Raw genomic sequence first — 14,620 nt, forward strand, 5'->3', positions numbered from 1 at the left:
AGGAAAACCACAGTCCTAGTTGTGCAGATGAAGCTTTGGTGCACTCGGCGCGCAGCGTGTCCCCTGGCAGGCCCATCGGCTGCCCCCTTCAGCGAGGGCCCGTCACGGGGCCCAGTCCGACCGCGGGCGGTTCCCTGCACACGCCACTCAGTCTCGTGTCTCGCTTGCTTCGCGCCATCCCTCTCCGTTTGGCAGCCTCAATCTCCTTTTACTAATTTACTATAAGGAAAAGAATGCTGAACACCTCCTCTTTATGCTGAACCCCAGTTCATAGAGGGAAGACATTTCTTCCCCCTGCCAGATCAGAGAAATTGGGACGGTGGCATTTTACCAGTGTGTTGGGTAACTGGCCTTTACGGGTTAACAGCCATGAGAACGGTCCTGTTTTTGCTCTCAGTGCCTGTATGTAGCAAATAGGTAAAACTTATCTTAACAGAGCACAAGGGGCCCGGCCTCTCGCTGTAAGTTGCACCACTTCTACGCCTGTGTTAATCTGCTACAATCGAGTGTTAAGCCAAGGGATTTAGCAATGTGCTGTGAGCAGGGTGTCTCAGGTAGACTTGATTCCCAATTTCTCATATGGTCTTTATCAGATATAGTCATTGGGAATTACCTGAAACTTGCCCAGATATTTTCTTTCCCGCCTGGCTATTGTTTTTCTTCTCATTAGTTTGCTTTGTGGGGAACCCCTGATGAAATGGAGTAAAGGAAAAAAGCGGTTTAGGCACTCCCAAGTGCCTTGTAAAATATCAACCAACAACCTCCAAAAATTAATCTCATGACAGTCCACCTGGCTGATATAACAAAATGCCAGAGACGGGTTGCTTATAAATAACAGAAACTTATGTCCTACAGTTCTGGAGCCTGGGAAGTCCACGATCAATGTGCAGACAGAGTTGGGGTCTGGTGAGGGCCCACCTGCTATGTCTTCCCGGGCAGAAGAGGCAAGGGAGCTCCCTAGACCTCTTTCATAAAGGCACCAGCTCCAGTCATGAAGATTCTGCCTTCAGGACCTAATCGCCTTTGGCCCCACCTCTTAATACGATCACATTGGACATTAGGTTTTCAATATATAAATTTGGGGGCGCACAAACATTTAATTCATAGCATCCACTACTGACCAAAGCATAAGAAACTGGGCATCAAACTTTGCTGAAAGTGCTGAGAGAGATGAGAGTCACCCACTCCCCTTAGATTACCAGAAACACATGCACGCTGGGAGAGCACCCATAATTATAGCGCACCAATCAATGGAGCCAGAGGACATCGGAGCTGGACAGGATCTTAAAACTCAAGTATCCCAGGGGCCTCACTTTGCAAATAAGGAGTGTGAGGCAGATTTATACCAAAAAATCCCCAAATCTTTGACTGTCAAGCCAATTTGAATATTGCATTAGAGGAAACGCAGATTAGCATAGGAAATGCCTGAGGTCTAACAGAGACAACTGGTGCCAAGCAAATTGAGCACAGCTTTTTAATTTTATCTTTCCACACACGTGTTGTTCTACCCCACAGCAACTCCCACCACGTCATGGCTTAAAAGTGCAAAGCAAACGCCACCGCCTGAAATGTGGCCGTTCCTTTGTTCGGCCCCCTGAGAATGTAGTTGCATCCCTGGTCCTGAGGCTCTCGGCCAGTTTATTCTCCATCTGGCTCCTGCCTGCCAGCAGCAGAGCTTCCCAGAAGGTTTTCCTTCTAAAGGGCACAGGCTGAGCCCCGTTGGGCGTGGCTCAGCGGTGGAGCATCTACCTAGGATCCAGGAGATCAGGGTTTGATTCCTGGTCAGGGCACATGCCCGGGTTGTGGGTTTGATCCCCAGCAGGGGGCATGTAGGAGGCAGCTGATCAATGACTCTCATCATTGATGTTTCTCTCTCTCTCTCTCTCTCTCCCCTCCTTTCCTCTCTCTGAAATCAATAAAGATATATTTTTTATTTTTATTTTTTTACTTATTATTATTATTTTTTTAATATCTTTATTGATTTCAGAGAGAGGAAAGGAGGGGAGAGAGAGAGAGATAGAAACATCAATGATGAGTCATTGATCAAGTCCGCAACTGGGCATGTGCCCTGACCAGGAATCGAACCCCGATCGCCTGGATCCTAGGTCCATGCTCAACTGCTGAGCCACGCCCAGCCGGGCAAGATATATTTTTTAAAATAATGAAAATAAAAATAAAGGGCACAGGCTGAGATGGTCAAATGCCTTCTGATATTTATCAGTCTCCTTGTAGGTGGGAAGGAAATGGGCTCTTGACATTGGAGCCTGGAATTAATTAAGGTGGGAAGCAGGTCTGCAGTAAAGATGATTGTAACACACCAAAAATAGATGATGGGAAAAGAGGGCAATAAGGTACTTATTACACCAGCCTTCACCCTTGTTTGTTTCTGCCTGAGCTGGGAGCTTAGAGCCTCCTCTAGCAGATGCTTTTACTCTCTGTGGCAGTTACTCTCAACACCCATCTCCAGTTTTCAAACCTCCTGCCTCTGCTCTGGAGCCATCTCTCTGATGTTCCTGCCTCTTCTTAGATGAATCCTCTGGGAGGAAGGGTTTCCTCTGTTTTTCAGAAATGCTGACCGAGTACTAGCCACACTCTCTACCCCTCTTACAGAAGTGCTGGCTGAGGAATAATGAATTCAGTCGGGGGAAAACAAGAGGGAAGCCGAATTTCTAAATTCTGCTTTGCAAATGCAATGTTCCTGCTTCAAGATGCTAATTTTGGCATCAATCTGCAAGAATTCTTCATAAGCCTTATATGAAAAGAAATCAAAGGTCATGGAAGAATGATATAGAGACAAGGAAATTCATAAGTCACAAGCATTACTGTTATTATTATTTTAATCCACACCCTAGAATATGTTTTTATTGATTTTTAGAGAGAGGGGAACAGGGAGAGAGAGAGAGAAAAACATTGATGTGAGAGAGAAACATCAGTAGGTTGCCTCCCACCATCTCTGACCAGGGCTCGAATCTGCAGCTGAGGTATGTGCCCAGACAGGGAATCAAAGCCACAAATACAGGCCAAACTCTACAGGTTTTTAAGCAGCATTAAATGAAATGGAGAATGTCCAAAGATGACAAGTCTTAGGATTAGAAATGCTAAGGTAAGACTCAGAAAGGTATTTAGTTAGAAAAGCCCCCCCCCCCCCCACACACACACACTGCAAAACCTCTCAATCAAACAAGTGGCAACTGAGTGGCAAAAAAAAAAAAGTCAGATTTAAGGAGTCTCCCACCTACTATCTCAGATGATCTCAATGTGGCCACCATTCAGTTTAGAGAAAAATCCCATAGGAGGTAGGAAACCAAGAAATATATCAGTCTTGAGAACAGCACCTAGGAAAGAACTTAGGAGTTGTTCACTAGCATATAGGACTTCCAGAAACAGTAGATGGGGAGCAATATAGGTTTTTGAGGGACTTGTATTATTTTGGAAAGAAAGAGAGGCTGGCCAGATGGAGGCACATGCAATATACCCTTTTCCTTCTCTGTGCCCAGTGGGTGGCCTCAAGATGACAGCTGTACTGTGCTCCCAATACGGGCGGTGTGTGCAAACTGCCATTCACAGCCAGACTCAGCCTCTTTTTATTTCAAGATCTGGGCAGAGCCAGCCTGAGCATATGGCAAAGTGGCATCACCCTTCCAGGAGATTCCCTCCGTTGGAGCGTGGCGGGGGAAAGAAATGTTTTCTTTAGCAGCTGGCCTCTGAAATACCCTTCCAGTCAACATTTGTGTAATGATTAGCATTATCATGAAACACTGTGTCTATGACCCCTCCACTTGGCTCCCTGGTTCAGTCATGCTGTGTGTTATGTTCTTTTTATAATTCCTACCTGCAGCAAATCTACCTGCTTAATTTTGTTTTTAACAATAATATTGCAGAGCTCATTTATTAATATAATTATTGATGTTTGTTTTAAAGTGACATTACTAGTTATAAAAAGTTTGGGGATTTTTATAAAGATCTCAAAACAAAATGTTGAATGAAAAAGAACTTTATAGAATGATATATACAAGTTATGGACAGTTGGGATTTGTTCAAAGCATGCAAAGCTACACACTATATTTATGGTCATCTGTAGATATAAAAAAAGACTATGAAAACTGGCTTATAATGAAGCTCATTATATTTTTGACAGTGGTTGTTAGGGGATGGGAAAGTGGAGATGCAAGAAAATTTTGCATATAGAAGATAAATGAAATTTCAACTTTATGTAAATATATATGTATATGTAAATTTAAAATTTTATTCAAAGATATGAAGCCAATATAACACTAATGATTATTAATCTTGATAGAGTTGCTAATTGTGTATTACAATCTTTCTCATATGTTTCTATTATTGTACTATGCAAGATAAATACTAATTTTTAAAAAATGGTTGAGGTGCTGGTAATTAAGGAATGTTCCTCATGCAGCATGTGCTTTTGCTAGACTTCGTTGCACCCTTTTTAAACTAGCTGAAGCCGCATGCTGCTAAAAGCAGAGATATTGAGCAAAATCTGTGAGAACCGTAAAGTCACACAAAAGAACTATGAAGGAGCTCTTAAAGTTTGGGACAGAAACCCTCTTCCTAGCCCCCGAATCAAAGTTGCTATGAAATAACCGTAAAAGCACCAAAACTCGGTGGATTCTGTTCGGTGTCTTGACCAAAGAGTCTCATGAAAAGAGAAAAACAGATTGATGAGTCCCGAGCTCACCTAGTCGACGCACAGTGATGCGTTTCATTGTCAATTCCCGAGGGATCGGCTGTTTAAAAAGTTAGCAACTTCCATAAAAATCCAAGCAGAAAAAGTATGCTACCACATTTTGTCTTCAGACACTAAATCTTGTTTCAGATTTTTTAAATCATGATAATTTGCTGAAATGGAATATATCAACGCAGATTCACTGCTCAGGAGACCCTGAGAATGAGAGACAGGACCATCCGTCTTGCCACTGCTATCAGCAGCCGCTGAGCACACAGCAAACTGACTTTAAATTCAGGTCTCAATTTTAGCCCAACATAAAATCCATTGGGAAAAAAGAAAGAAAATGGTTTACTTTCTTGATACATTCCAATTAATCCCAGTGCCCATTCTCTCTTCTCTTTAGGGATCTCCAAGGTTTTCAATCCTCTAAGTACCAGAAAAGAGCTGAAAAATAAGCTCCGAAGACTCGATGATCTATTAATCCAGCTAGAACCATTTGCAGAGAGAAAGGAGGACTGATGTCTTCTCTCCTCTGCTCCAATAAATAAATCAGACACAGATCTCTGGAAGGAGCCTGTGCGCCTTCACTGAGAAATACCTGAATCGAGGTGCACTCGGCACTTAGTCTTCACATTAGATCACATCCCTGCAAGTCCCTGAGTAAATTCCTTTGCTCTGACTTTGGTCACCATTGTGTCACAATGTCAAGTGGCAACAGAGCGCGAGGGTTAAGAGCTCAGACTCGGGAGCAAGATTACCCAGCCCCATCATTAATTGCGCGTGGATGCGGGGCGGTGTTTCAACTTCTCTGTCCTCAGCTTCTTCACCTCTAAATACATGAAGATAAACACAGCACCCAACTCAGAAGGTTGTCGGGAGGATTCCATGCGTTTACATATACAAGCCATTCAGCAAAGTGCTTAATCATTACTGATGGCAGGGCTGCCTCGAACCCTGGTTTCAACCTCAGTGAGGCAGGAAACAGCTTAGCAGGTGCAGTGCTAACAACGGGACAGATGTCGCGGTATAAATCCTTTATCCCCAGGCCTGGAGTCTGATGCAAACTGCTTGGTCTTCCTCCCAACACTCCTGGGCCCAGGCGTGTGCCTCAGCCGTATGTTTCTGCGGTCGTGCTACCTAACACTGTTGGGCGCTCTCGACTCCAGCGCTGGTGCTCATGCAAGTCTGCCAGCCCTCACTGCTAGGGGCTGGAGTCCTGCCATCGACCAGACCTTCTGCATGAACACCATCCACTCCCTGGTTCCATGAATGAGTGGAGATCACATTTTGGACTCTTCCAAGAAGGAGGTTATTTACTCGGCCTGCAAATGACACGTTCCTTGACTTTTAATTCACTGATCCCTAGCCTTTTTAACTTCCATTATTAATTCTTAAAATTAGAGCTTGGACTCACTTCCTCCCTGACCCATCTGTGTGTTCCCGTAGGACTCGCAAATCTTCATCATAGCATTTATCATAGACAATGTAGAGTGATATTTACAATTTTACCTGAGCCCCATGTTCCTGGAAAACAGATATAAATAAATCCACTCTTTACATTCTGGAAAATGACTTAGTGCCAAGAACTGCCCTTCTCCACATGACTTAGCTAAGACTTGTGGCTAGACCTACATGTTTTGCGTAGGACAAGGCCAGACACAGACATTCCATGCTCCTATTTTTCTGTCTCCTAAGTGATGAGATCAGTTGGTTGTCTACAATGACCAATCAGAACAAAACGTCCACTAATTTGACTGAATCAAACTTTAATCATGTTCAGGCCCCTGAAGTTTGACCCATCCTAGAGCATTGAAACACGGAATCATTTGTCCCAAAGGTATCCTCTGGAGAGAATCACTGACCCAAGAGAGAAACATCTACTTGGCAATCACACCACCTCACTCCATATCTCCCCACCTGGTTCCTTCTCGCCTTGTATACTCCTCTCAATCAAAGAAAAACCATTTTCTGCCTGGCCTTTGAGATGATTTCCCTACCACAACAGTCCTTTTCCTGCCAACAATATCCCCCTCCCTTCATCTCAATAATCCTTTTGAAAAAGGCTCTTCACTCATGAATTCAGATTTGTTTTCTTTGCCATCAGCCTTTATTATAATTATGTTTTATTTTCTGTACCCTTTACTAGAGTAGAAACTCTGTGACTACAGGGACAATGTCATTTATTCACAATTATTTAATGAGAATCTATCACAATCTGCATCATAGGAAATACTCAATGATTTAGCGCATATTGAACATTATTTGGCTTTGACCTCAAAGATCTAATACTCTAATTCAGTGCTATCTTTTTTATTCTGAAATACATTATCATAATTTGGAAAAGCAACCAACTAGAGAAAGAATAATTTACTTTAAATGTGAAAAAATAGATTATGCATTATATATGTGTGTGTGTGTGTGTGTGTGTGTGTGTGTGTAATAGTATCATATAGAACTTTGATAAGCCAAAGCTGCATATTAAAAAAACTTCTAGAGCTAAAATTGAAAATGACTTTTGGTTAGTTACATATGAGAGAAATAGAAATTAAGCTCTCAAAAATGTTTCTATTAAGCACATTCATCAATATGACATGATTTTTGTTTCTTATGTAGCAGAAATATTTGGATAAACTTATAAAATAAAAATGATAATATTTTATATGGTCAAAGAGTTTTCACACATTATATATGAGGTATATTATAAAGTATATATTCTAAATGTTGCCCAAGAATGTATAGTGCCAAACCTAAAAAAATGTTTCATGATTTTTAAAAAGCATATCTTGCTCTGGCAGGGTAGCTCCAGTTGTTAGAACATCATTCTGTACACCAAGGTTGTGGGTTTGATTATATTCAGGGCACACACCTAGGTTGTGGGTTCAATCTCCAGTCAGGGCATATACAGGAGGCAACCGATCAATGTTTCTCTCTCACATAGATCTCTCTTTCTCTTCTTCTCTCTCTAAACTCAATTTAAAAAAATCATATCTTAATTAAGAGAGGAATCATTTAGGTAAGTCCAATTATTCTAAAGTTACAGCTCACGAAATTCTCATCTCCTCCTACCTTGGCTATTTTCCTAAATTCTGGCCACATTTACCTTTACAACTCTATACTTAGTACCTTCTTAGCAAAGTTCACAGCATCTTGAAATTAAATATTGGTAGTCTGTCTAGGTGCCTACTGGTTCTCTTGTCTCAGACTCAACTAACTGCATGCCGACTTGTGGTTTCCAGGACACTGCAACAATACACATTTGACCTTGACTGCCAAGGCATTTCAGCACCTGTAATCAGGGGTGCATTCTTTAGGGATTTGAATCAAGAAATGTTTGTTATATTTGATTAAAAGTGAAAGAGCTAGGTTATATCATGTAATTGTTTAAATATTTATAATAAAATCAATAGGTATATATTTATAAAATATATTTATAAAATAGCTCTGGTTTCAGCAATTTGAAATGCTTTGGTTTTTTAAACACATTTGCTAAATTTTTATCTTTCCCTAGGATTTTATAATTTAAATACTAACATTAACTCACTAATCCTGGAGGGCAAGTAAGTTTCACAACCATGGTCAATTAGCAGGGACCTCCCATGTTAGGAAGACTTATAAGGCCATGTCTGAATTTAGAGGGTTAAATTGTCATGGCTGATTAGTCATAACCACAGTGCATGTGAAAGGCAAGTGGCAAGAGATGATCAATGAATTTTATACCTGTGGACTAATATCTAAATACATATTATATTATATTATCAACTTATGTTTGTCTTGTGAGCAAAAAATATATATATTTATATTTTCTAATAATAGTGATATATATATATGTAAGTAATAGTGGCAACCTTTATTTTCAAGCAAGATTGCTTTACATTAGTCATTGGATCACTCTCCAGCCAATCAAGTCAAGGACAGCCCCCCTTTTTACTTTAACTGATTTACTTACCAGGATTAGAGTAAAAAACTAAATGAAACTGAAAACTCTTTATATCTCTTAAATGGTAACATAGTCATAAATACTACCCAAAGTAAAAAAGGAATTTTAATGAAAAATTAATTTACAGACTTTAATTTTAAAGATTTGTTACTACTGGGAGATCAAACAAGGAAAGAGAAGACCTAGAGAAGTTGGTTGTTAAAACAAACATCTAACTTCTGTTTCTGATAGTTTACTACATAAGAACATTTGAACAACTCTCAAGATATCAACTCTGAAACTGGATAAAGTTCAGATAATTAGATAATTGCATAAATGGCAAGAATTTGAAGGATTCATAGAGGCAAAAAAATCAAAGAAATAGAAATCCTGGGGAGAAAGCAAGGGTTAAGGATAACTTTCTCTGAGAGGTCAAACTATTGTAACATTGAGGTTTCATTTTTCTGGCTTTGAGGAACAAAGGGAACAAGTGATAAAGCCTAGTGCTCCCTCATGGAAATGCAGCTGAAATTATACATATGTATAAATTTGGGTCTCACAAGAATTACAGACTTGGGTTTTTTTTTGTGGTTTTTAAAAATATTTTATTGATTTCAGAGAGAGGGAGGGGGAGAGGGAGAGAGAAACATCCATGATGAGAGAGACATTGATCGGCTGCCTCCTGCACGCCCCTGACTGGGAATCGAGCCCACAACCCGGGCATGTGCCCTGACCGGGAATCGAACCTCAATCTCCTGGATCCTAGGTCGATGCTCAACCGCTGAGCCACGCCGGCCGGGCCAGCCTTGTTTTAAAGGTGAATATGAACATAAATAAAACCTGCGCACGCTCGCGCACACACACACACACACACACACACACACCCCACCTCTCCTGGCTTTGGTGCTGAGTAGAAAGCAAAAATAAAATCTTTTATGAGGCAATTTAAATCACAAGATGTCCTTCATATGAAAACCTTCCCCTCCATGAAAGGAATGAGAACACTAGAATTAAATTGTCAAGATATACTTTTTTGAACTCTGAAAATTAAGTCAAAGTGTTAAATAAATTCGTTAATTTATTCAAGAAAAATGACAATCTCAGATCACAAAACTCACTGAGCAGAGACTTCAGTGACTACACACAGTGAAGAACACAGATTTTAAAGAATTAGTCCAGCAGAGTCACTGAACAAAGAGACAAGGGTACCAGCAACAACCACAAACCACAACAACAAGAAGCCATTATTGGGGGGTCGGGAGTGGGAGGAGAATGTTCCAGTTTTTAGAGTTGGCACTGTATATTATTTAAAACATGCAATTATCAACAAAAACGTACAGGATATGGTCCATATACAGTGATAAAATGCAGTCAACAGAAATCGTCCCTAAGGAAGCCAGGTTATGAACCCACTGGAAAAAGATTTTCACCAATCTGCTGTTATAAATATATTCAAAAAACAAAAGAAAACCATGTCTAAAGAATTTAAGTATAGGAACAATATCAATATAAAAATAATGTTTTATTGATATCACTAAATACCAATAAAAGGAACAAATTATAAAAGAAAAAAGATATCCAAAAAAGAAATTCTTGAGTTAAGAATGACAAAAACTTAACTGAAAGTTCACTGGAAAAGAACAGCAGATACGAAATGGCAGATGAAAGTATCAGTGGATTTAGAGATAGGCCAAATGGGATTATCCAGTCTGAGGAACAGAAAGATAAAAAAAAAGACTGAAAAAAATGAACAAAAGAGGCAGAGACCTGTGGGACACCATTAAACATATTCATAATGGGAGTCTCAGAAGGGGAGGGAAAAGGTAAAGGGGCAGGAAGAATATTTGTGGAAAATGACAAAAAATTCACAAATTTTATGAAAAAAATGCTGAGCAAAGGCCAAATAGGATAAATTTAAAGAGATCCATAGTACACAATTTTGATCAAATTTTCAAGTATTGTTTCATCCATGACTAATACTACTACTAATTAATATTTCTTCCCCTATGGTCCCTAGCAAGATCCTTTGGAATAATCACTCATTCTTTATTAGTAGCATGAGATTAGTAAATACATAATTTCAGTGGGACCTCTGTATGTGAGGCTTCTCCATCCATAGATTCAACCATCTACTGATCAAAAATATTTGGAAAAAAAAATGTGATAGTGTTGGCAAAAGCAAAGATTAGTGTTCTAAAACAAATCCTCCTCAGATTTATTCCATTTACATTTAATGTGATTTTTGATATGCTTAGGCTTCAATCTACCATCCTGTTCTATAATTTGTCTTATCTATCCTTTGTTCCTCTTTCCTTTCCTTCTGCCTTATTTTGTATTAATTGAGTAGTTTTTATAATTCCATTTTATCTCTTCTGTTGGGTTACTAAGTATAACTTTTTGTCATTTTACTGCCAGGTTTATAGTGTATATCTTTAGCTTATCGCAGTCTACCTCCAAGGGTAATTGTTACTTCATATATAGAATATGAACGTTATGGCTGCATATTTTCATTTCTTTCCTCCTGGCTTTGTGGTGATAGCTGACATTTTACTTCTACGCGTTTTTGTAAAGCCCAAATACATTGTTATTATTTTGCTTTAAAGTATTGAGCATCTTTTAAAGAGATTTACAATTTTATGTATGTCTTTATATTTATTCATGTAGCTAACATTTTCGAAGCCATTTTGAGGTAAACATTTTACTTTTTGTATGTGCAGGTTTCCATCTGGTATCATTTCCTTTTCATTGGAGGACTTCCTTTTTTAACATTTCTTGTAGTATTGGCAATTAATCCTTTGGGCTTTATGTGTCTGAAAAATCTTTATTCCACCTTAGTTTTGAAAATGTGTTTTTGTTGCATAAGAAATTTTAGTTTTTCAGTTGTTATTTTCTTTCAGAATTTTAAAGATATTGTACCACTGTCTTCTAGATTTCAGGTATTCTGGTAAGAAATCTCTCGTATCTTTAATCTTTTTTCCTATTTAAAATGTCTTTTTTTTTTAACCTCTCCCTGATGTATTTTCTCTTAATCTGTAGTTTTAGGCAATTGACTTTGATGTGACTGTTCTATGTTTATTGTGATTAAGTTTCATTGAACTTACTGACTCAGCGAGTTTATCGTTTTCTTCAAACCTGGACAAATTTTGGGCATTATTTTCTTAAAAATTACCCTTTTTTCCAGGTACTCCAATTACATCTAGGTTTGGCAACTTGAATTTGCCCACAGTGTGTTCATGCTCCATTTATTTCTCTTTTCACTTTTCCTCTCTGCATGTTTCATTTTTGATAGTTGCAATTGGTAAACGTTCAGCAATAAACTGCTGTTTTTTAAATTTCAGGAATAGCAATTTTCATCTCTAGTACTTTGATTTTGGACTCTTTCTATCATTAAATCTACTTGGCAGGTTCATCCTACCTCTGTCTTCTTCAACAAATGGAAGTCGATTATAGTAATTTAATGTTTCTCTCTAGTGTTTCAACTATCATCCATATTATTTCTGAATAGGTGAGGAATGACTAACTTGTCTCTTCATGATGCATCATACATTAATGCATCTTTGCATGCCTACTAATTTTAATCGGATGCCCACCATCTTGAATTTTGCCTTGTCAGATGATGTTGAAGTCCTAAAAAATTCCTAAGCCTTGTTTTGGGGTTCAGATGAATTCCTTGCAAACAGCTTGATTTGGGGTGGGGAGTGGGAGGGACTCTTTCCTTTAAGCTGTTAGGCAGGACCAGAGAAGCACTTAGTCCAGCCTAATTTTGTCCCACTAGTAAGACAAAACTCTTCTGAGTACCCTAACCAATGCTTTGAGAACTATAATGTTTATAACTTTGGCTGTTGGGAAAGGGTGCTATCCCCAGCCCTGTTTAATCAAGGATTTTTCTAATCTTGAAAGGATTAGAAAAGATGGATTTCAGAAGCATCTGAAAGATGGATTTTTTCCAGCCCTAGGTGGTTTCACTGCACAGGCATGCATGCACCTATCAGTACTCAGCTAAACTCTCAAGGGGAAGCACTGTAGATCTCAAGTCCTCTCTCTGCGTAGCTCTCTCCTCTCTGCTCTAAGAACTAGAGCCCCCTTGGCTTTTTCAGGCTTCTATCTCCATATTTTCAAATCAGAAAGACTACCAGGCTCTGTCTAGGATTCCTATCCCAGAGCTTTCTCCTGTAATTTTTGCCCAGACCGTGGTCAGGGGCAATCATGGAGCTCACTTTATTTGTCATTCTTTGTTGTCTGATGTTTAATGGCCTAAAAGCTGTTGTTTCATATAATTTGTCCAACACTTGAGTTGTTTCTGGTGGGAGAGTAAATCTAGTCTCACGTTACTCCGCCTTCTAATGTGAAAATGTCAAGTTTTTATTGTGGTGGTGGCAGTTTCCATAGCTCAGCTTAACTTTGTTCTTCCTACTGTGATTTTAAAACACTTTTGGTATGCTACCACATACACTTTCCAGGTGTACTTCACATTTATTTTATAGGATTTCATCACATAGATGAGTTTAGATTGGTATAAAGAATATCAGAGTTCTACGCAGTCCCACAAAGAAACTGTGGAACCTTGAACAAGTCCTTCTTCTCTTTTTAACATTTGTGTTTTGTTTGGTTTTTTATTTATTTTTAATGTTGAAAATATTACAGATGTCCCCTTTTTTCCCCATGGACCCCTTCCACCCTGTACCCACTCCCCACCGCAGGCCTTCCCCACGCCTATGTCCATGGGTTATTGGGGGGGGGGGCGGATTGAGCAAGTTATTTTACTTCTCAAAACTTCAATTGTGTTTATAAAATAAAGAAATAATATTAGGAGGTTTAAATTTTTTATTATTTTATAATTTTGAGTGCTATGTTTACTCTAGTTTCAAGAGGTTTTGAAATATTAAATCTTTTAAGAACAAGTTTCTGTCCAAGTCTTTCAAATGTAACCCTGTCCCAATATTCCTGGTTTGATTTCTATTTGTCTCTTTTTGTTTTGAGAACAGGTACCTAGGACAACAGCCACGTTGAAACAGCTGGTCCCCGCATAGATTGACATCGTGTGAACATACAGATGATGTGTTAAATTGCAAATAGACCCAACCTGTCTCTTCAGGATTCATTTTTACTGAGATCACAATGATGAAGAACAAATGGAAGCTGTTAAGTGAATGGGCTTTAAAAAGAAAGTACCATGAAAATTTTACAGGGAATGTAGTTTTCTCTAAATAACTTACAAAAATTATTTATTTAAAAGAGATTTTTGCTTTCATTTTCTTTGTGTAAGTTATTTCTTTCATGTCAAAATACCAAGAACTCTTCTAAACCACTCACATACTTGTTCTAATATTTGAAACGGACTAAAATGTGTTCGTAGCATTTTAAAAGCGTATATGCTTCAGTTCATAAGCAAAACATACCATAACAAGCATTTGTAAAAGTGAAATGTCTGCCTTATTCACTAACAAAGTATTTTAAATTTCATAAATTTGATACCTATCCACCTGTAATAATTATATATTTCAAGTAAAACAAAAGTGTGAAGTATTTATCACAATTTTGTGCATGCATGTCAAAAATTTTTTGCGAACTACGGTTCACAAACATTTTCATAGATGGTAAAGGTTCAAACTATAGAAAAATGTTTAGGAAATATCCTTTATAAAGTTCATACTTTTAGAATCTGCTCTCTGTGTTTTCTGTCTGCACATATTTCTCAGTGAGCAGATCTATTCCTTATTTCTCCTTACTGTAGTTCTAAAACTGAAATTACATGCTTCGTTGGTTTTTTATTTCTTTAATTTTTTATTTTTGAGTCATTTTAATTACATTATCATAATCAAATCTATCAAAATCTATTTGAATACAGGATCGATGCTATAAATCTGTGGCTGAAATGCACAAAAGAGCAAGAGAACGCTTTGAACAAGGCAACCATGTTCTAGGCATCATTTTTCAGGTCTCTTAGTTTCAAAATACCCATCCTGACTGTCACTACCAAAAATGTTGACTCAACTTATACTTTTGTATGTTTA

Source organism: Miniopterus schreibersii (genome assembly GCF_964146895.1).
Source record: "Miniopterus schreibersii genome assembly, chromosome: 6".
Lineage (NCBI taxonomy): Eukaryota > Metazoa > Chordata > Mammalia > Chiroptera > Miniopteridae > Miniopterus > Miniopterus schreibersii.